We start from the raw sequence: 24,380 nt of genomic DNA, 5'->3' as shown, positions 1-24,380 counted from the left end.
GCAAAACTCATTTATGTTCAGTAAGTCACCTTACAATACAGCAAAGTTCTTGGCTACGTTATTTCTATATAAATTATACTTCATCTTGCCTTACTTCTTTTCATGTAGGTTCCCCAATATGAAGCAGTCTTCCTTGTCGTAGTTGCCACACTTCCTGCTTAGCCTTTATTTCTAAGCCATTTTTATCTTCCCCATCCTATTACCTGTACATTCTCAAAGTCAATTTGTACTCTTGGGGAAACTCTTAACATTTTGGCCCTTTCTTTTCTAGCTAACCTAAAATGCTCCTCCAGAAATGGATTCTTTTAAAGATCTTGCTTCTTTTATAATTTGTTTTACTACCATCATTTTTTCCCTAAGGAAGCATCAATAATTTTTTTAGACTTTAAAACCGTATTCTTTAATTCTCCATTCTTTCTTATTCTTTATTTCTCCATTTCTAACTATACCTCCTCTCCTTAAATGCTATAACCTTGGCTTCTTAGTAGTTATTGTATCTCTGGTTTTTAGCTAAACACAGTTTAAGTTTTGCTTATAACTTTAGGTTGAAAGTTATGTTGACTGTGTTTTTTCTCAATATCTGAAGTAAAATAATAAATTTATATTAGTCTCCTAAATATATCATATAAATTTCTTATTTAAGATGAAATTTAATTCACAGATTTCTGCCAGTGGACGAGTACCAGTTAAAAAAAAAAAAAAAAAAGGAGACGGAAGTGAAATACAGAAGATTATGAATTTCTAAGTTGTCACAATTCAAAGAATACCTTACCTGATTTGCATCCTATTTTTAGAAAAGCTTTTCATTAACCCCCAATTTACCTCAACACTGGGGTCTCAAAATCAGAAGAAACTGTAAGTGTAATTGCAAATATACACTGCCATTCCATTGAGTAATGATTCTAAAATTTAGATGATTTTGTTTTTATACTTATGATGATTTTCAACCCCCTTGAGCAATATATAGCTATTTTCCCTGCTAACCTCCTAAATACCAGTGTAAGTTTTTGATCATTGTGACATAAAAGACTACTGTACTATGTAACTTATTTTACATTCTGAAACCGAGAAATCCTTTTTAATGTTGATACTCTGACTTATAAATCTATCACCTAGAAAGTACCTTGCAAATATTTTCTTCCTTCACAGAGTAACTGTTTTTAAATCAGTTTGAATCTGTTGTTTAATGAATAATAAATGGAACTTTTCCAATTACAAAAAAGATTACAATGCATGTCTGATGTACTGCTTAACCCAAGTGGTTTTTCCTTCCTTTTCTATAACTGTTAATAATCCTTTTCCTATTACCAAGTCTAGTTGCTCCCTGTTCTGCCTACACGATTCAATTAATATCACCTTATATAAAAACATGAGCACTTTCACTCTACCTTGTGTTTGATGATTTTCCTTCTTCTGATTCCCCCACCACATAACAGCTATTATTAATGATTGGGTTTTTTCAGTGGCAAATTTCCTGGAGATTTTAAAGTGGCCACTCTTTCAGCCCCCTCTCTTAAGCTGTTACACGGTTAAAATTCCATTGCTAACTATCATGCTATTTCTAACCTTCTATTTCTTGGTAAAGTTCTCGAAAAGATATTCTGTTCTTAACTTTCAAAACACCCTGTTAATAATAATCTCTTTGATTGTTTCCAAGTAGGGTAGATTTTCATCTAGAGCATAAAATGAAACTGTTCTATTCCACTTAGAAGAGTTGAAGATCTCTTGAAATCTTACCTAGTGATCATAGTTCTTTTCCCTCCTCATTATTTTAGATGACAGTATGGCATTTGGCAATACAGAACTTAATATTTTATTACACTATTACAGATCATGAAATAATATTTCCAGTTCTTGACAACTTTGTTTCAATCGTAAGACTTTCCTCTAGTTGTTATTTGTAATTTTTTTGCTGTTGTCATTTTATTCACTTTTGTAACTTATTTGATGTGTTAATCTTTTTTTTTTTTCCCCCAGCAGTTCTGCAATTACTGGAATAGTATTATAATGATAATAACATCGCACTTCAATATATTAATTTATAATTGAAATACCGATAATCTCTTAACTGCAGTGTCTTTACCAAGTGCCACTTGAAGTTGCTAGAGAAGTTTTGCAATTGATTTCAGAACTTAATTTTGTATAAACTACTTTCGTTTTTGCACAGTTAAGGAACAGCTTGCGTTCCTCAAAACAAATTCTGCAAATTAACATACTGTGCTTGCATGTCAGCTCACTTGCACAGCTAATTAAATATTTCTCATGTGCATTGCATATGATGACTACTTTGGTTTATGTTTCAGAGATGTTTTCCAACTTTCTGTGATTTATTTATAGGTATATCTATGGCATGAATCATTGGAGTATTTGAGCACATAGAAATGATTAAAGATACATCAAAATTACTTCTAGAAGGTACCGCTTTTCTTTCTCTTCTTTGAAGCTGTTTCTTTACCATAATGTTCTGGAGGTTGATTCCTCCTGTGTTCAGTGTCATTACTACATAGCTATTGGGGAATGCCAGTTAATACAGATATGCCTTGTACTGAGCTTGAAAGTCATGCGAAAGATGTTCCACTGTTTGGGATCAGCTTTGTAGGAAGTTTGTTTCATATTTTTGGCCTGTCGCTGAGAATGCCCTCCTTTCCATTGTCACAAGATGAAAGCTAGGGATCTATCAGCCAAGTATCCCAAATGAGTGTAGCAATCACACTGGGAAATTGTGAAAGACAGTGCTTGAGATAAGTGGGCTTCAGCCTTTCATATCTTTGATGATGGAGAGGAAGGGGGGAAAGAATCAGGACAGGGTTTTCAAGACACATACTCTTAGTATAAAGAACTCTCTAGTTTCTATTTATCATCACTTACATAGCCTTCAATTCCATTTTTGTGGCAAAAGTATTCTCTATTAATACTTACAGGAATCAAGATTTTAGCCACAGTACTTAGGTAAGACAGCAAAAACTATTTAAAGACATTATGGACAATGTTAAAAATTAATCCCTCAAATAAGGCCTGTGATGATAACCATCTACCTTGAAAAGATACCTCTGAGCACGTTGTCCCAAGGTAAAACTTAACTACAACACAAGTAATTTCCCCTTCCCTGGAAAAGGCAGTGTAAATTATAAATAAAATGCAATTTTTTGTATTTAATTCTATTTTAAACTTCTCAGATATTTTTCCTCTCCTTTAAGACCTTACACTGAACTTGTATCTCAGTTACATACCCCCTTGAGTTTCCAGTTCCCACAAAAAAGGGCAAAATTCTTGACTGGGAATTGAATTTTACTTGTACACAGTTTTGCACCTTATTTGGAGAAGGAGGAAAAGAATAAACAGGTACAGTTTAAATTTGGTTGTGTGTAAATTTAGTTTGAGTTATATGCTGCAGAATTTATATATGGACTACAAAAAGTGTGCAGGAATATCCATGATTTTATTCTGAAGTTTATAGGACCTCAAAACCCCTGCAAAAGTTTTCAGGATCCTATTTCAATGTGGCAGACAAGCAATCACAAGAAAAAGAGAAGTGGCAAAGTTAAGTAGATATTGCAGGCAGATTTGCAACAAGATTTCCCCCTGCAATTTACAGTGGCAAACTTGCTGACAATGACCTATGCCACAGCTCACTGGACATGGATACAGGATTCCATAGCTTTAATGAACAGTTAACAGGTTAATGTGGCAACAGATGAAGAGACCTTTTCAACAGCAAATAACTGTAGAGACCTCAAAAAATAAGGTAAATTTCAGTAACAGACCATAGGTATAACACAAAACATTAAAATTTAGAGGACCTCTAGACAAAAGGCAAAACAACCTGAACTCTCCTGGAGTTTATCTTTAGTTTGAAAAGAGAAGCCAAATACATATTTTGTTCAAACACATCAAATATGAAATCATTTGGAGTGGATTCTTGTACTTCATTTTTAAAAGGGAAAACTCATCCTGCTTCAAGTTTTTGGTTTTTGTTTGGTTTTATTTTGTTTTGTTTCCCTCCAGAAGTCTGATCAATATGAAAAGGAACTTATTTAGGCTTCTGAGTCTGTTCTCATTCACAAGTACCCCAGACTGAAATAGCACTCTTTCTCTTATCAACGAACACTTCTTTCCCTAATCCTGCTTTAAGAATTATACAATTCATATCATTAATATAACAAAAACTACATGTAGGAATACATAGCAAAACAGTCTACTTCTTGCAGCTCTACATATAAGACAACAATGTCACAGATTCACTGCAGTAAAAATGCATTGAGAAGGGTGTTGTAGATCACTTTCAACTTTGCATTATGCATAAAAATATGACAGATCCAAATACACTTTTAGAAGAATGAGCCTAGTGTCTGAGCTAAAGAGAATACCTGAATACCTGGAGGATTTTTTGGCTGAGTATCCAAAACCTGCTGATGGTACTCTGCTACAATAGCCTTAGAAGATCAATTCTTCATAAACTGTTAACAATTTGCAGGGGCAAATGCAATTTTACATGGGTGGGAATGGGGAGAAGCGAGATGAGAAGATGCCCAGCTCAGACTGGGATGTTTTATGCTGTGTGCCATTGGTCAGATAGCAGAATGACTGGAGCCTTTGCACACCCACCATGTCCTCTGGCTCTGTGCAAAGGTGGCTGGCCTGAGTGACACCGAGTGGGGCAACGAGCAAAGTGTCTGTGCTGTTGCCACCACATTTCCTCCCCCTTCAACAGCCCTTGTTTGCTATTAGGGGCAGCAGAGTATGGAGCTACGCTGGGAAGAACCTGATTGCTGTGGAGAATGATTTAGAGTGATGTGTCAGGAGCAGGGCTGGTAATCAAGGGGGAAACTGGGTACAAGAAGTTTTAGCAGAGCTCTAGTAAGGCCTGAGAAAAGCTCCTCCTGGGATCTAGAGTTTCAAGGTCAAGTGTTAAGCTGGACAAAGTAAGCACAGCTTGAGGGAAGGAGGTGAGAAAAATGGTATGAAGTAGCAAATACAGATGATTACATCCCATCCAGTACTCGGGGAAAAAAGCAAGGAGGCAAGAAGACTGAGTATAGAGAAGCACAGGTTATGTTAAGCATAATAAGGTACATGTCCATATGGAACAAGGTAAAGAGCAGAATTTTACAGCAAAAACGAAGTGAAATTTAGCTTTCCTAAAAATTTGAGAATTGTGTAAAGGGTTTGCTCTAACAGCAGAAGGCATTTTTGTTTGCACTAGAACACTGGTGATCTAGGATTTGGAGGTTTCTTTTTTTTTTTTTATTAAGTATAGCAAGTAGAAAAACACATGGTGGCTCATGAAGGTAAATTCAGGAAGAATCTAACACAGGAGAGTAAGATTTCATCTTAAAATGCATACACATAAATGCACAGACACAGACACATACACCCACCATTGCCCAGAAAAAAGATCTTACTAATATTTTACAATATTTGCTGCCACTAAACTGTTTAGGATTGATACATATGTTTTAAAATTTATTGTAGAATAAAGATACAAAAAAATAGAGATTTCTGCTAAACAGTTACACTGAGAAAGTGTAAAATTCTAGATACCAAATATTATCTGTATGAGCACCCTTTGTTAAGGAAACATTAGTTTTTTGTATTACATTTGTTATAGCAGATAGTACCTACACTGCGGTATGCTCAATTATCTGCTCTTAACAGCAACACATTATTTTAATATCAACCTTTTACTGCAGTCAGCAAATATTGTGTATTTTGTTTAAATTGACATGTCATATGTTATTATAAAATATAAAAAGAAATGATTGGGTCTCTCAGAGTTAGGCAGAATCATTTTACTGTGGTTTGGCTCAAAGGTATAGCATATTTTCTTTCAGACAAGCCTCAAAAAAAAAAAGATAAAATAGAGCAACCAATAAAACAAACAGATTAAAATGTGAAATGCAAACTAATGATGAATTGTTTACTTTTTTATTAAATTACTTACAGATCTGACTGCATATTAACTTCCTGTTGGACTAGAAAATAAAAATATTCTGTTTAGAAGATTTTTGATAACTGAAATAAAACAGGTATCAGTTTTCATGCCTATATACAAATCTCCTTTCCACTCTGAATAGCACTTTATGTGTGTTAGCCAAAATTGGTTGTCAAGATTTGTGTTTAAAAACAATAACAACTGAAAATAAAGTGGCAATCTTTAAGGGTCCTCATTGGTTGTGGTTTATTATGTAATTATATTAATGCTGAACTCAAGAGTAAATGGGAGTCGCTCATCACAATCTCACCATGAAATCAAGACAGTGAGATTAAACAAGTTGAAAAATCTACTATACTATTGAGTGTAGTTACCGATTATACTGTAGAATCAACAATCAAAATACCATGTACTGTACAAATAGGCAGAGGTTTTAAGACAAGTATCACTTCCAGTTATCTGACTACAGTGATAAAATATAATTCCATTATCTATTTTTGCTCCAATACTGGGCAAACATAGAAGTTTATTGTGAAAATAGTAGCTGAAGAAATATTACTGAATTATTAATTGATGTGACATTTACTCTAGTCTAATAAAGAGAAAGTTCTTTCTTGGTGACATCTTTCACACTGACAAAGCTGTATATATTTGATATTACTAGAGGATGATTTGAAACTCTTTTGCTTCCAACATTTATGTGTTAGAAAGATTGGTAGCTCACAATATCTTTCTAAAGATGAGACATACTACATGATCCATTTACTTGCTAGTCTAGATATTTTAAAAAGACAGAGGAATAAAAAGTGCTAAGGGGGCAAAAAAAGAAAAAAAGGACACAAATGTGGTCTTTATGCAAAATGGAGAAATCAACTATTTGTACATGAGATAACAACATTCCCAAAGGACTGGATAGCAGTAAATAGTAAGTTGAAAAGCCCTAAAAATAAGCAAAAGTCATTGTTTTTGAAAAGAAAAGGAAAGGAAAGGGAAGGGAAAACAGTCCTTGCGTAGCAAGTTGATAAGGGTAGAAAAATAAGCCTTTCAGGTAAGCCTTCTTTGCTGTTTTTGTTTGCATATTATTTCTCTAATTTTTCTGCTATAACTGTTTACTGGTTTTGAGCAGTGGACCAACATGACTTATACTGTACTACTCATAGATTTCAATTTCTGTATTTACTAATTAAATATGGCAATGGGGTATTCCTCCATACTGGACTGATCATTTAGATAAGAGTGATATTTCCTACAGGCAAGCACATATTTTCTAGTAGTAAACATTTAATTTTATTTCTATAATAAAATTGATCATGTCCTCAAAAACACCATAGGCTTGTTGAGCTTGTCTTTTACTCATGACGTTAATTCCAATAGATCTCCTTTATCCCATAAGAATTTGTTGTTGATAGGGATTTTGTTTGTAAAGAACTTCAGATAAGTGTGTGTTGAAAGATGCTTCCATACAGAGTGTTCTGTTTAGGAAGCATTTTCATTTTAAGGATTATCACACCACTGGGAATTCTGAGCTTTGTTCACTTATAATCAAATCAACCCTGCTTCCTCTGAAAGTTTTCGCCTCTCAGAAATATCCCTTTTGAGATTCATATTAGTGATTTTATCCACAGAGATTTTTTTTACAGTTAAATTAAATCTTCATGAAAGTGTTTTTTTCTCACTGGAGAGAAGAACTTGAAGGAACAGAAGACCTAATGCTCCTATATGTCCATTTCTGTCCATTTGAGTAGAAAGTGCATGAACACCATTTGATTTCCCTGTAAGCATTTCTTACAACTGAAGTATTTTGCTCTGGAAATAGGTAGCATGCATATTGCCTTCTTTTCTTTTGATTTGCTGCTTCCATTCCAGCCCAGATACCGCCACTGGTGGCTCAGAGTTTCAGTCCAGGTCTCAGTTTGCACCAGTGTTAGGAGTGACGGCAGGGCATCCAAACACTGAACAGCACTGGGAACTGAAGGGTCCTTTCACTCATGGAGGTGAGTCCCCAACACAGGGTGCTCATGAGTTGGCAGGTCTCTGTGGGTGCATGTAGTGTCTTCCCCCTTTGATGACTGGTGTCCTGACAAATTCCATAAATGAGCAAAGAACCACCTGTACTGAAAAGAAGGGATGATCAAGACCGTCCCTTTTGTGGGTGCTTTGTTGATGAAAGCAAATTATGTCTCATTGTATTAACAAATTGAGCTGTCTGTCCAAAGGAAGTTTTGGATGGCTTTGAAGATGTTGCATGTAAGAATACCTTAAATCACAGGTACAGGACTTTTCCAGTTAAAAAAATAAAACAAACACCCCCCTGCCCCCTTCCCATCTATTTATAGATATTTGTAAGAACACCTACCTCAAATACACACATGGTTTATGTTTTTTCATACTACAGTGTTTTAGAGATAACTATACCATTAATTCTTGTACATTACATGAAAAATAATTTAGGCTTATGAAGTCCACTACAAGACACCAGTCAATAAGGGAAAGGGCAGTGGCAGAAGACAGAAAGAAAGAAAACACAGGAAAGGGCATACAGATCATTCTGTAGTTAGGAGACTGTAATATCAATATCAACATTGTAAAAGTATTATTTATGCACCAAACTGAAGTACATTTTGTAGGTAAGAAGGAGACACTTTTAAACATTTTGAATTTTTACATCATCTGACTAAATATATTAACCATTTTACTACTAAAAAATGTCTCATTAAGAGAGACTAAAACTATTGCTATCAGTCTGAAGACAAATCAAACTTTCCTCTTTTGTCATGGAACATACCTCTGACATCTCAAGCCATGTTGGACTGTTTAAGTTGCTAATTGTGTCTGTGCATACCCAGTTGCACTTTAACTAATTTGCCATTAGAATCACAAACTGTGATCAAACTAGTCCTTGGGATTATAATTCAAGTTACTCTTCATTCAACTAGAGTTTGCAAAATATCTTTTTCTTTTCTATGACACACTCTTATGACTCCATAATAGCTACAAATGTTACACTGTCTTTCTCAAATTCCACAGATTCTCACAAAGTATAAAATTAACTAAACTGCTCATTAATTTCCAAAAATTCCAGAGTGCTGAGAAACTTCAGTTGCTCTGGAACGTAAAAGCAGTTGAGGATATTCAGCATGTCTGAAGACTGAGCCCTCTAAAATGGATTTGAACTTATACTGGACATGAATTTTCCTGTTGTGCAACCAAGTGACCGGTGAACACACTGGAAAATATAAATGAAACCAAAAGGACAGGCATAATTCTTCCTGATGTTATTTCCTCAAGTTCTGAACCTTGATATGATTTCATTGCACACCTTAATCAGAACAACAAGCACTGGAAAAAGTTACACTGGCCACTTCCCTAATTGAAATTTTGCTAGATTCTCCAGAGATGTTTTCTGTAGATGAAATCCAGCTTAGGCTTCTCCCACAGTGCTGATTAGTTTGACTAGTTTGTTGCAGTAGAACTACTCTGACTTTCAAAGTCTCTCCACAGAGAATTGAGTAGACCCTACCATGACTCTGTTCTCAGATATTTCACATGGAACTAAGAGCCAGAGCAAGTTCAAATGGCCATAAAAATATTATGATCAAATTTTATTTTTCCCACCAGACCCCAGCCTGATTCATTGCATAAGACAGACAGGCTCAAGGAATCAGAGCCTGTTTAATATCTCTTTATACCACTGCATTGGCTACTCACCTGAGACAAGCCAAATCCAACACTGAATATAAAATAATTAATTTTATAATGGCCTTTTCTATGGTGTTCATCACCACAGAACTGAAATGCTGTACATATGTGGGTTTTGTTCACAACATCTATGAAATGCACTAGGAACTCTCCTGTCCTCATTTTGCAATGGATATCAAATGCATATGGAGAGTAACATCAAAATAATCCACTAAATTTGGGTGCTGTACCTAACAAATTGGGTTTTTAGCATTAATAACATTTTTCTAAAATGTCATGTGCTTAGCATACAGTTCCTACTAAAATTGGTTGCAGCTAAAAGCTCTCAGTTCTTCTGAAGATAAGAGCACAAGTTTCCCAGATTAGATAAACTTAATTAAGAACCAACTGTAAAAGGTTTCGCTTTAAGGAACTACTCAGAATGACTTAATTGTTTTGCAGTGAATCAAATTCTACAGAGTGACCTTATCACTGAGACCACTTTTTCTTTTCCAGTTTGACCATTCTTCTTCTCAGTTCTTGCAGTAAATAAGGCAGAGTTTTATATCTATAGAAGGCAAGATTTATTCATATGTTTTACACACTATTGCATCATAAGGTCTGTCTAGATATGTCTGATCAACACCTGTCTGGAATGGAAATCAAAACAACAGTAACAACAGAAGTCCTTGGTTTGTAACTGGTAACCTATTTCAATGTGATACTTCTGCAATATTGGAACATTTGATTTATAGTACCCTTACTAATATTTCATTTCCCCAAAGCATGAGGGGAAAATAGCATTATTTTTCATTTAGAAGCATTACCAGCCTCCACATGAAGAAAAAAATAACTAGACAGTTGCAGTGACTAGTAACATGATATGGTCATGTACTCCTTTTGATTAAAGAAACTATGTTCTAGAATCATTAAGGAAGTTCTAGACTCATTACAGTCTTATCAGATGCAGTAGACTGCTTGTTTTACTGATTAATTTCTCTAGCTTCCACAAAACATAAAGCAAAGAGCAGCAACAACAAAAACTTCATCTAAAGAAAAAAGTTGTGTGTGTGCATAAAAATTATATCCTGACCTTTTCAATGATCAGTGTATGTCCAGAAGCACAAGATCTGATAAACCTTATTTTTGCAATATAACTAGAGATGTTGTTATTGGTCATAAATGAATCTGCCCTTTTAAAAAATTCAGCTATAATGTCTATATTCTATACTGTGTAGCATTGTAAGTTTTAAAAAAGCAAAATGGCATATAACTGATGAGCTGTGCAGTCATATTTTTCATAACATTATATTTACCACATGATTTATTTATCATTGCTTTACTACTCATAGAATAGCAGACTATAATGCTTGATAAAATGCAAGTACTGATATAAACTCATCTATGCAGTACTTTCTTCTCCAATATGTATATTACTAGTACTGTACTAATTCCAGTATGCTGCTAAAATTATATGGTGAAAGTAATTTGGAAATTTCAAATAGCACTCATAATGTTGCAAAGATATTTTCAACTTTACATGCCATTCTTTTTAGCCTAGTAATAATGGTTGGGAAGTATCATCTGACACCTCGAGAATCTTCATGAAAGTGAAATTATGAATATAATATCTTAAGCAGTTAGCTCTGGTACTTAACCACGCATTTCAAGTTTGAATTTTATGCATGAGTACTAGGGGTTTTTTAATTTTTATTTTATGCACTCTAAGGAACTCCTGGACATTGTTCTGTAGGATCAATGGTGCTTGGGTGTGTCATCCTCTTTCCTTCTCCAAACTAGGCAGAAAATATCAGTTTTGGGGGCATTTGCCTAAGTCTGAAGTTGAATAGCTGACTTAACTGACCTAAACTTCAAAATAATTATATCACAGAATCTTTTAAGATGGATGGGGAAAGCTAGAGGTCATCTGGGTTTAGTGTAGAGAAGATATCTTCTCTAAACCCTCCTATTAGGAAGTCATAGACAGCAGTAAGTTGTCTTCTCTTTGTAAGGCTGAATCAACCCAGTTCTCATTCTGCCCAGCTGCTGGTTGCTTTGGTAGGCCACCACTTCACTCAGACCAACTTGTCCATGTATTTCTTGCACTAACACGTCTTGATTTTGTTTTAGTCCATATGAAGCCAAATTCTCTGTTCATCACTTCCATTGCCTTTATTTGTAATAACCCAAATGGCAATGTGTAAAGCAGATGCATCAGATTTAGGCCTGTGTCAGCAGATGCTTTCAGAGAAAGTGCACTATTAGAGTTTGCTGTGGCAATTCTGTTTCAATATGCAGTTTTGCCTTGCTTTCTAAACACAAAGGTTTGCATATCCAGATACACAATGTGTCTGGCTGCAGCACAGACACAAGGCCAACTGAGCAATAGCCAGGAAAAAAAAAAGTGTCTGGTTTGGTTCAAACCCTTTGGAAAATGGAAGAGGTGCATTTTTTACACCTTTCAGGACAAAAACACATCTCAGAGAAGTATATGATTCTTATTCAGCAACATCAGCTTTGAAAGCTTGCTAGCATAGACTATTCATCTATTGTACAGTATTCATACTCAAAGAAGGAATAAATTACCTTTTGTCTGGTTTGGAAAGGGGAGAGAAAGTACAGTGCAGAGCTCTGCACAGAGCCACATTAACGACAAACACAAGGTTCACTTTCTGTGTTTTTGTGCATTTTTGTGCTAGTATATAATAAACATCTTCTAGATACTCGTATCATATTCTATCATTAACATTAGAGTACCTTAATTTAAGGACTGAATATGTACAGTAATAAAAAACAGGTGTTTTGTGATGAATACAAATGAAAACAAAAGGTAATTAATTTGTGAGATGACCCTATATTAACTTTCCAGACAAAGTATTTTAAATAATTCCTGTTCTACAATTTGTAAATAGGTATAGCTAGATAGGGATAAACCTGCACAGTTCTTTCTTTCAGACCATTTGTAAGCTCTTCTGACAGTGAGATTCAGATGGGTCATGTGAACAGCAGCAGCACAATAGTAAGTGAAAATCCTTTTCCTTCACCTACTACTGGGGCCAAAAATGGCATTTCATATATGTAAATGGCAGTGCTATGCACATGAGTAATATGCCTTGTGTGCACATGAGTAATATGCCTTGTTGCTGGGCAGCTCCTTCAAAATAATTTTTGAATTAATATTAAGACAATTTATAACAGGCTAATGGGTGGAGTCACAGAATTAGGTGAATTCCTGTTTCTGACTCAGTGTTTCTTCTCAGTACTTGGGATTTTTCTTGATCAAAATATCCGTGGTTTCCTGATCACCTACTAACTGAGGACCTGGTTTTGCCATAAAAGCAGCAATGACAGGCTGTAGAGCTACCAGAAGTCAAGTTGAATTGAGGGTGGGGGGCATCTGCATTAACTGAATTCAGGCAAGATGAGAGATTACAATCCCATTTTTAATTAGAAGTAGAGTTTTTAACTCTTTATTACACAACATACCTCTTGCAGTGGGAAAAAATGTATTTTTGTTCTACTTTCAACTGCATGCAGTTGTTTACACAGAAGAATTGTAAGTACCGCTTAGCATGAAGTTTAGAAAGTTGATGGTGAAGCCAGATTTTGATGTCCCTTATCCGCTTTACAGCCCTCTTTTAAAATCTGGCTTCAGAGATCATTATGTAACTATATACAAGAACCAATAATGTCAGCATGCCATAACAAGTCACTGTGGTTCGATTTCAAGTACTGCTGTGCATTTAATAGCTTCCTGCATGCTTTGTATTTTTGTCCCAACAATGATTGTATTTTGGAGCACAAATTAGCAGATTATTATTGATAGTTCATGTGTTCAATTAAAAAAATGTGTATATTGCTTGATATCTTCAAGAGAAATTTCTCTTTTCTCTGAAAAGCTTACTGCAGTTTCTAAAAAACACACCCAGAAAATGTTTTTTGTCGTAGGTCCAACTCTGCTGATGTTTAGTTCATCATTTTTCCTTCGCTGCTTCCCTGACACTTTCATGTCAGACTGTATTCTCACAACAATAGGATTTTTGATCAGGGTTTTCTAAACTGTGTGTGGAAAAAAATCTAGGTGGTAAAAAAGATGCAGGTTCCTTGGGCTTTATTTATTTATTTATTATAAATCAAATTTTAATGGTAGTACACATGAGACATTATAGACAACAAATAATAATTATATGCTATATGAATGGTAAAACCTTAATTTGTTCAGAAATACTTTTAAAGAATTGAAATAAACAAGGCTATTTCTAGGTAATGGCACCTTAAAGTGGAACAGACTTTGTAGAAGTTTTACTTTTTGTATTACTTCATGTTCCTCTACAATTTTATTTTTAATTTGGCAAGCTTAACTATGACAAATGTAAATAAAGTTCGGTCTCTTATTAAAGTTTTAGTAGCATTTGCTTTTACATATTGAAAAATAATCAACAGAAATTATACTCCTCTGGCACAAAGCAGATATTATTGTGGACAAAATCTGTTACATGTATTATAAAACCAACCAAAAGCCTATATGAAATATCTTGAAAGTTAAACTCTGAAGGGAACAATAAGGCTAACTATTCCCCATATTTCAATTTCACTATATTAGTGTAAAGTATCCTAGGAGGATTCAAAGGCTTCAGCTTCTTTTGTATTTTCAATTGTTATCCATAAACACACAAAAAGGGGGATATAGTTGATTTGATCCAGAGTGGATATAGATTACAAAATATGAAAACCTTTAGTTCTCCCTTCTATGTTCACTTAAAAATGTCTCCTATATTACACTTCTAGGTAATTTTACCTTCTCTTAACCATGCAAAAGCTATAGTGTTTCAAAGCTGCAGATTAGTGATGGTGGCAGCTTATTCCTTTTGGTTATCTACAGCACCATCTTAGTGTCTTGAGGCATAAAAGAATATTATCTCTGTGACAGTTATGGCTAGAGCCATCTATACTGTTCATGCTATCAGCACTCAAAGAGCTCAGAATAGAAATCATTCAGTTTAAGACATCTTCTGTAGTTTCATTAAAAGCTTAAAATCATGAGGTACTGCAAGTTATGACTAAGGTTATATGAAAATTTCAGTAAATCTACGATGTGGAAAAGTATATATGCAGCTAGGGTGGTTAGAATAGAATTGCTAATCTTTTGTAAAGGCAGTTGACCATAAGCAAGACAACCTATAAATCTGCTTTCCTTCCTTACTTAATTTTCATCACAAATAATGTGCCACTCTGATTGCATGAAATCATCAGGAGTGTCTTCAATTACTGTGTGCAGCCTCTGATCAAAATGACTTCCTCTATTCTCAATCCGGGGGATGATGGGGAGGAAAACGGGAGGAGGGGGGTGAGAAATGCACAGCTAGTTATGTATTACAAATGTCAGGTTACTGTGAAAGTGTATATATTCATATTTAATAATTTCTAAGCTGGAGTTGTGATTGTAATAATGGCTCATTCATATCTGCATTTCATTTAAATGCACTGTTTTGACTCACTGAACATTTGTCAAAGATATTATAGCTAAACTTTTTCACATGACCACTGAGGTAATGACAGCATTACATTACTAGAAAACTGCATGACTTGCTGATACTTCCATTTTCCTCAGCAGCTTATGAAATAATCAAAATGTGTGCATGAAATGGCGGCCTGTTCTGAATTTATTTTAATACAGATAGGCTTATACAGAAAAATGAAGAAGAGTGTAGGACCTCAGACACAAGAGACAATGACTACGCACAAAGCTGAATTTTACTAGCAGGAAAGATGGATATATGGGTATTAGACTTTTCATAGCTATAGGAAGGATAATCTTTCAATCAGATTAATGAGAAAATATATTGCATGGGCCCTACAGCACTTTTTGCTTTCCAGGCTAATACGTGATTTAAATCCCAAAAGTACATTTTCAGCATTACAATATCCTTTGATAATAATGTCGCTTGCACAAAGACAGATAAAAATAAAACAGTCCCCCTTGATTTCCCATTTTAGATTTGAAGTATATTTTCTGTTCTTTGCCTGCAATGAAGTGAATTCTATTGAGAAGAGTCACATTTAATAAGACAAAGAGAATTTTCTAATTATGCTACCTGTCAAGATTGGAATCTATGGGATTGCAACTGCAATTGAAGAAACAGAGGAAGCAATTGCATATAGTCCAGTTTACTTTGGTGTATGATTACTATTTGCACTTAGATATTGCTAAATGTAAATCAAGCACACACGCAGAAGCATGCTTTGAGGTAAACACCAAAAGGCAAGTCTCAGAATGGATTGTATAGTCCACATTTCAATTTTCAGTATGCAATTTCCCAAGCTTTCCTAATTTATCTATAGAAAAACAGTAGCAACCTGTGAAAATGAAACACTTCTAAATTGCTCTTAGTCACACAAATATACAGTGGACCAAATGATAAATATAATTAGAACACAAATTATTAATGGAATAAGAATGTATATGCATAATTATTCTAGGTTAAGCATTTATGCATCTTTCTGGAGGAAAGCAAGTACTATAGCAGTGAAGAAAAACAAAAGCCAATTAAAATTAATGCAATAAGAAAAAAATACTTCTCTCCACAGAGTTCCATATCGTTTTTACATAGCTCATATTAGAAACATGCAAACATTAAAGGAAATCTTGCTGTTACAAATGGAGCCCTGAAAGTTATCATATGCTGTCCTTTCAGGGTCTCTGGGGAACTGTTCAATGTGCCCCATCAGACATTACTCTTATTTGCAGCATTGCAATCTTAGAAACACTATGGCACATTAGACAAGGAAAATAAATATTGTGTTCTTGATGGTTTCCTTCATATTACAAGTTTACACAAATCCATGGCACACAATCAATTATTAGAAATACTTTATACAAATAATAAATTAGTTCTTTTAGTGGCTTCATCACTTTTTTTTTTTTATTAAAACAATGTCTGGTACAATGATGCAGATTATGACCACAGGTAAAACAGTCAGCATGATATAAGCCTCCAACAAGCTTTTTTTTTTGGTTGCTTTTATATGATATGTGTGTGTATATAGATGTATGCATATGTCAATACACACACAAGTACTTTAATATGTATATGGACACACACACACAAAATGTCCTAATGCAAAATATGCTTTATTTGGTACTGAAACATAATTGGAACGTATTTTATCTCCTTCGGTTTTATGCAAGTTGGAAACTGACTTTTCAACTATTTGGTTTACATCTCTATTTAGCTGCTTCTGTGGTGTTTATTCAGTGGGGGAAGAAAGATGGCCACATCACTTTATTTTCCTTAAAAATATTTAAGCTCTGTAGATGTTTTTTAATAACTCTCAAGTGGTGTCTTTTTGAGCGCTACCATCAAATATCTTATTACTAAGCTACAGCTTTAAACATTTACAGTAGGAAGACTACTAAAAATTCATAAATGATTTGAGCATTCGAGTCTAGCTCAGGTTTCTGAATGCATAAATATGCAGCACACTCAGTTCCAGACCAAATATTTGGTGTCATCATCCACCCATATGACAACAGCAAAGCAAAAAATTCATAGTGCTTGCAATCTCCCTTCACATCCATACCATAGGAACTTCAAAATTTTGAATTATAGGTATGTTAGACAGGCTGCCAGCTGCCTCAGTGATAGCCTGCTGATCTGCCAAGATTCCTCTACTGTCCAAGTGGTGTTACCACTTCCACGTCTTCCACATTTGTAATTGGTTACCCAAACAGGAGATGATGTGACCAAAGGTAGATTAATTCAGCTAAATGTCTTCTGTGGGCCAAAATTTTCAAAAACAGGCATGTTAAGTTGCAGCAGGAAAATTGTGCTGACCCTGTGACCCTGAGATAGGGTAGAACTTTTCTGGCTTCAGCATTGTCCTTTCAAAGGAACATAGAGGGTTGTGTACTGAGCTTCTTGCCCTCTGTCACTTCTGAAGCCTCCCCTCCTTCATGCAGAGATCAGAGAGATTTTTGTACCTAGCTGTACAAAAACACCCATGAAGTGACCTTAAAAGGAAACATTGAGAGCAGGGCTGCAGAGGCTTAGAGCTTCACAGAAATACGAGAGAATGAGAAGGTGCTTTATAAAGTGCTTTCCCACTCCTAGTTGTCCATGGAAGAGGGTCTTATTTTTTTTTCCCCCCTGATGATCCCTTGTTTTTTGTGGCTGATATGTCTGTGTATTTCCATTCAGTGGGCAGCCAAGCCATTCAGTTTCCTCAGTATTTATGAGCCTGCCCCTCAAGAGGACTGGTAGGAGATACTCCTATCTGTAACACCACAAAAAAAAGTAGAATGAAGTCACTTATTCAATGAACTGCTGCTTTTTCCATGAGAAATCCTTTGGGATTCTATGAAAGCTCTGCACATTTGAACATGGTCAAGATTAGGCCCAAGATTATTAGCCTATGTACTTCCGCAGAACGAAAACGCTTCAGAGCTGCAGCTGACAATTCCTTAGCCCTTTGCTTTAATTACATGTGGACATACACTTTTCACAGTGTTTGCCTCAAATTCACAATTTCCCAGGGACGTACAACTCAGTGTATTGTACCTTGCAAAGGAACATTTTCAGAAGCAGCTGTTAAGACGTCACCACTTACATAAAGGCAAGAACAGCTGCCAGTCATGACCATTGTATTTTCATTCTTAAAGAACTGCTGTGCAGATTGCATTGCAGAGGTGGATGAATAATCAAAGTATACAGTTTACATATCAGTTTGTTAAATTTGTACAACATTTTAGAAATCATTAGGATGAAAGGCACTATAAAATGCAAGATATTATTAAAAAGTAGATATGAAAAAAATAAAGAAAAGACAGATAAACTGAGGCAGATCCTGTAGCTATTTCTAGCCATGCAAAAGGAAAGGGCATTGAGCAGATTACCTCCCACTAAGCCTGCCTTTCAGGTCTTGTGTCCTGAATGTATTCAGGATTAATTCTCTACTTCAAAAGAGGTGGTACTGTTTGCATAGCAACATATTTCCTTCCTGCTCTCTGTCTATCCCCTCTTATACCGTGGTGGGACTCCGTGCAGCTGGTTTGATGTCCCTCCAGAGAGTCAGTGCAAAAGAGTCATCAGAGTAAACATAACAGCCTTTCCTCAGACCACCAGTTGCCTAGGGTCTTAGTCTCATAGCTGCAGAGAGCTTTTTAGTCTCCCTTCTTCAACTGCACATGCAAAAGGAAATGGTGTTTACTACTCTTGGAAATAATATTACTAAAGTTTGGAGTGATCCTTTCCACCATGGCTCCAGAGATGCAAGGAGCTGAGAATTAACAACCTTGAACTAGCTATGGAGTCTGTTGTTCAAACCTGCCAGTTTGCTATATCCTTTACTTCTGTACCATGACACTTCCCCAGTCTGAAGACGTTGGTGTCCACCTCTGACCCTAGTGGGAAATAGCACTTTGTACGCTATAGGCCTGATACTTTGATCTTCCTTAGCCTCATGAGGGAAGTGGAACTGTCCTCAAAAGTAACTCTCTAGAGCCTCAGAAGTCTGTTCTAGGAAGGACCCCAGAAATGCACCAAAATGGTTTTGATTCAGACACAAAGCAGCAGCCAAAACCTTCAATTCTGGCAGTGGTGGAAGAACCACTATGCCAGTCTCTCCCTAACTTGTCTTCTATGTTTCCTGCAGAGAAATTCCCTATTAGGGATCTTTTCTGACTAAGGTGGTTAGAAATCTTAGAAAAAAAGGTTAAGTTTTCTTCCCTTCTTTCTCTTTTGTAATTTTGTGGCTGGTAGCTTACCTTTAATTTAATGGCTTTTCCAGTTCCTTCAGTAATGGTAACTTTGTTATGCCTTTAAAAACAGAAATACTGGGTTCCAAAATTTTTGGAAATTTAGGAGTTCCAACAAGACTAATATCAAATTTCTTATGGAACTAAAGGACTGGGAGCTTCAGTGGAACTAAACATTCAAACATATAAAATGAAAGACAGACAAATTACAACAAAGGGATAGGAAAAGTCAGGATTTCCCCACGTCTTTTCCATTCATTTACAAGGAATAGGCAAGGTACTCTTACATTTGGATCCTGCTGCAGCACTTTATGAGGCTGTGTATCAAGAAAAAGTATCACATGAAAACTTTTTAGGTTCCAATATCCAGGGTATTCTCCCTAGGTAGAAGAATTGAAGTATGGTTTTAGTGTTGGTATTTTTTGTGAATTACTTTGTGTGAGAAGCACAAAAAGAAGAAGACTCATTTTCATGCCCATCTTGTCTACTGTGTTTATTATTTTTTCAGGACTCCAGAGCATGCCTAAGGAAATTATGGTTGTGAAGGTCAACCCTAACCAGAGCAGGGGCTTGCTTTTATGCTTGTCCTGATGAAAAATATATTTCTACGTCCCAAATGTCAGGACAGGTCCTCTACAGTAAAGAAAGCTCTTCACAACTGCCATACTTGTCAGCTAGTCAAATCATCCAAGATGTGACCCTGGCTTAATTTTAGTGTAAGGTCTCAATGCTAACTCTAATTATTATGTCTTACCTGGATCACATGACAAATGCCCAATGCCCAACAGATAAATGCAATGTCCAACTATTTTGCTGGTGATGGCACTTCTGGAAGCCTGAATATATTTACTGCTTTTGGCTGTGATCGTTAATTTTCTTCATAGTAGCTTGTATGGTGTTAAGTTTTGGATTTGTGACCAAAACAATGTGGATAGCATATGAATGTGTCAGTTATTGCTGAACAGTGCTTACACAGTGTCAAGGCCTTTTCTGCTTCTCAGCAAGTGGGCTGTGGGGCACAAGAATTTGGGCAGGGGCACAGTGGGGACAGCCAACCCCAACTGATCAAAGGGTTATCCCATACCATACGACACCATTCTCAGCAATAAAAGGGAAGACGGATGAAGAGAGGTGCATTTGGAGAGATGGCATCTGTCTTTCTAAGTAACCATTACATCCGATGGAGTCCTGCTTTCCTGGAAATGGCTAAACATCTGGCAAGTAGTGAATTAATTTCTTATTTTGCTTTGCTTGCACATGCAGCTTTTGCTTTACTTATTAAACTCTCTTTATCTCAGACCACACTTATTTTTCACCTTTACCCTTCCAATTCTCTCCCCCATCCCACTAGAGGGGAGTGAGTGAGCTGCTGCATGGGGCTGAGCTGCCCCCCAGGGTTAAATCACAACACTACACTATGAGTTACGTGCCTTCCTTTGCCAACTGCATCTGTCAGGCTCATTACCCCAGTGGTAGGTGCTGTGCCATGGTTCCATGGCAATTAACATGTGAGTTAATTACTTTTTCTGTATGAGATAATTTCTGGAGCCAATTCTTCCAAATTTCTAATGAGAACATATTCAAAGGTGTGTTCAGCTCTTCCCAAAGGACATGGCACATTGTAAGATCAAATTTGGCAAAGCAAGGTTCTGGTGCCTCCTCCCAAAGCCACAAGTACATGGACATTCACACAAACCAAAAGACACAAACTAAGTTCTCAAGGATATTAAATTTTCAGGCGTAAAGTGATTTCCCTACAGATAAAAGCTTCAAAGGACAAATCTTAAACCTCCAAAGGATGCGAGCTCTAGTTCTGGTGCATACTGGCATTTCTTGCCAAAAGTGATTTAGGAGCAGCATGTGGCTACTTCTAATTGAGGACCAAATATTTTTCAAAAGCTTTTTTCATAAAAAATGAATGGTTGAAATATCTCAAGAAGCATACAACCTCCTGCTCTTTTCCGTCCCACCCCACACACCCATACTATGCTAGCACTTCATAAACCAACAACGTAACAAGTCCTTTTTGACAACAAAACTGCTTTTGTGAAGAAACACATTCATATGCAATCATAATGAACTGAAAATGCTGGCTCTGCAAATACGTGAGGTGCTGTGTAACCCTACCAAGATTTTAAAATAATAAGAAATGACCCTTACTATAGCAACAACTAATTGGTTTATTGGCCTGACGAGTTAGTGACAAGAAAAGCAGTTGGTAGCAGTGCCTTCATCACAGGGTATTCCAAGAAATAACTAATTTAAACCTTCTCAGGCACAAGCACAACCTGCTCCACATGGGAGCATATCTCCAGAGGGTTCATTAAGTTACTGGCAGTCTAGATTTTGGAAGCAACAACTAAAAACTACATCTCTGTTTTAGTCTTTGCTGTACGATTGCAGGAAGACCTATATGTTCAATGAATTGGGGTGGTGTGGGTCAGTGGAAAGAATTGCAAACTGTCCCTGAATATAAAGAAATAAAGAAAGTACAAATTATATTCAGCACAGCTGTTATGTTCAAATGCAACAGCTGAGAACAATATTGTTTCCTGTAATATTTTAGAATGGCTGCATATTAAGTTTCAGAAAAATGTTGCATTTCTTCTACATAGGAATAATTAATCTGTTACTCAGAAGTAAGTGGAGTCAGCATTGCTACCTTTCATAAGGAAATAATAGCGGATTTGCAAATTTCTTTCATACTTGTTTATGTTTCTGACTCCTGTGGTCTGTAAAATTCCCTTTGATCCTTAGAACTCTCTTAAACAGAGAGGAGAGTAAGTAGCCAATTTGTCTTCAATTAGATAGAGGTATATACCCGGTGGACTTTGTGACTGTCCTCTGTCTTGGGCCTGCAAAGGAAATGCATGAGAGATTTATGCCTTGTTTTGATTCCAAAATGCTGGTGCATGCCTTGCTACCTTCGGTTTACACCATTTCATTTCTCCCTAGCACTGCTTTGTGACTTTTTGGTTCAAAGGAACCCCCTCAAAAAGCAAATCTTAGCCAGAATTGCAATTTTGGGTCTTTTACAATAAAAGCTCCAAGGCATTTGCAGCTTTTAGGCGGTTTCTACCCAAACCCATAAATTAGATGTTATATTCAATCCAGGTTCATGAATCTGTGGTTTTCAATGACACTTGAAACCAGGAAAATGTATCTGTTTCCAAGCTTTACTTCTAAAGTTTTGTACAGCTCTCTATAATACTGTTGACAGCTATTTAGATATCACTGGATTTAAATGTTTTCTTTAGAAAATCACATTGGGAGAATTTTGGTTTGTAAATGAAAGCTGGTTCAGAGCTGTGTCTTATTTTGCTGAAGTTCAAAAAGGAAAGGATAAATTGTTCTAGTTTTAAGCCATTTCAACAGCTAATGGAAGAGTACAAATGGAAAAGGCCCATGTTCTTGGAGCGGAAGGGTCTGAGTTACATTCCCAGTATAGTCTGTGTGCAGATTACATGACAGCTGTGGTGTCTGCATTTACACAGTCACAAATCGTTTATGAGACTGACAGTTGTGCCACAGTTTGTGGTTTTCTCTGCCACCAATTGAACTAAAATATCTCAAAGGGAAAGGTTAATGCACTATACTACTGTGCTTGGCATCCATTTGAATATTGAAAAGTCTCTTCTGTACTACTGCATAAAAATCAGCCAAACCAAAGTACAGTAAAGAGCAGACAACTGTTCCTGAGGTTGAATCCTGTAAAAGTGCTGGTCTCTATTACTTGCCATTGATCTATACTCTCTCTCTAGGAAGGAGGGAAAAAATGTTCTCTTTAAGTGTGTATTTCCCCATTTTACTGCAAATGAAGGAGAAGTAGGTCTTGAAGGTGACACATAGATGTCCTCTGTCCCCATCCAGCTGCCAAAACACCACATACATGTAATATTTAGTGGGTGCAATGAGGGTACAGAGAACGCTGGCTCTTTGCAGTTCTTAGGGAAAGGAGATGACTCTCCACCCCAGGAGCTGGCAATTGCCTTTAGCAGAGGGGAGGGAGAGGGGTACCCTGGAATGGCACTACATAAGTAATCCTCTCTCAACTCTCTGCTTCCTCCTACATTCATGAAGTCACAGGGAGGTAGGAGGTTCTTTTTTTTTTTTTTTCTGGTGATGGTTGTGCTACACTGGTGTTTTCACCAAGGTCAGGAGAGGTAGCACTGACAGCTCCAGTTAAATGATGAAGTGGTAGTGGCTTCAAGCAACATGCTGAGGACTTTATTTCTTTGGGAAATTTTTCCTATCGTGCCTCAAGAGGTATAACGGCATCTCTCTGCAGGGTCTTCCTTGAAGAAAACTGGGCGAGTTATTCCAAGCATGAAGTGTTATATATATATTTAAAAGACAACTTAATTCTATTTTTTCTGACTTGTGTGTTGAATTAAAAGTGATATCTTTTGCTCTGGACAGTGTTCATGTCTAGCCATAGCTTTTCCCCCATTATTATTATTATTATCATTATTATCATTATTATTATTATTATTTAGTTATTAGTTATTTAGTCACTGAGGACAGAGTATTGGTAACCTTTTTAAAAATAGTTGTTATTTAGGTATGTAACTTAGGTTTTCAAAAGCATCTAAATCTCTTCCAGGGTTAATGGAACTTATGCTCATAGGGAGTTATAAAGTTTTTGAAAAAGGTACCCTATAATTGTAAGCATATTTTTATGTCCAATACTTCAAATGGAAACTTTTTTTAAAGTCTGTATTTTACCCTCAAAAAAGCTCTTGACTAAAAAGACCTGTCTGTAAATTCCCATTCCCTTCTTCCTCCCTGTTCTCAACTGAACAGATGGATGAGTTTTCAGTCAATCCCATGGGCCTCTCCTGGGTCAAGCTCCTGATTCAGGGATGTTCCTCTGTTCAAAACTCAAACCCTCAATAGATGACCTTAGAGGAATCTTGCCCCTTTCTTCTTCTAACAAAGTGAGATACCTCCCCTTCTCTTCTGTCCTAGACACATTCTTAACTCCTTGGAAACATGTTTCTTAAATTAGATATAAAC

At 36.1% G+C, this 24,380-nt stretch overlaps 1 long non-coding RNA gene across 1 annotated transcript; it reads left to right on the top strand.

Annotated features, from left to right (window-relative positions):
* Positions 1-525: 525 nt before the first annotated feature.
* On the top strand, positions 526-20,920 carry LOC142053961 (uncharacterized). Its single transcript, XR_012659394.1, has 5 exons — positions 526-855; positions 2,338-2,415; positions 7,799-7,926; positions 12,566-12,629; positions 19,873-20,920. It is a non-coding gene; the product is annotated as an uncharacterized LOC142053961 (long non-coding RNA).
* The last annotated feature ends 3,460 nt before the right edge of the window (positions 20,921-24,380 follow it).

The sequence above is a fragment of the Phalacrocorax aristotelis genome, chromosome 2, assembly GCF_949628215.1.
Source record: "Phalacrocorax aristotelis chromosome 2, bGulAri2.1, whole genome shotgun sequence".
In the NCBI taxonomy this organism is placed as follows: domain Eukaryota; kingdom Metazoa; phylum Chordata; class Aves; order Suliformes; family Phalacrocoracidae; genus Phalacrocorax; species Phalacrocorax aristotelis.
Note: the sequence above shows the minus strand (reverse complement) of the source record. Positions and strands in the feature narration are given on the sequence as shown.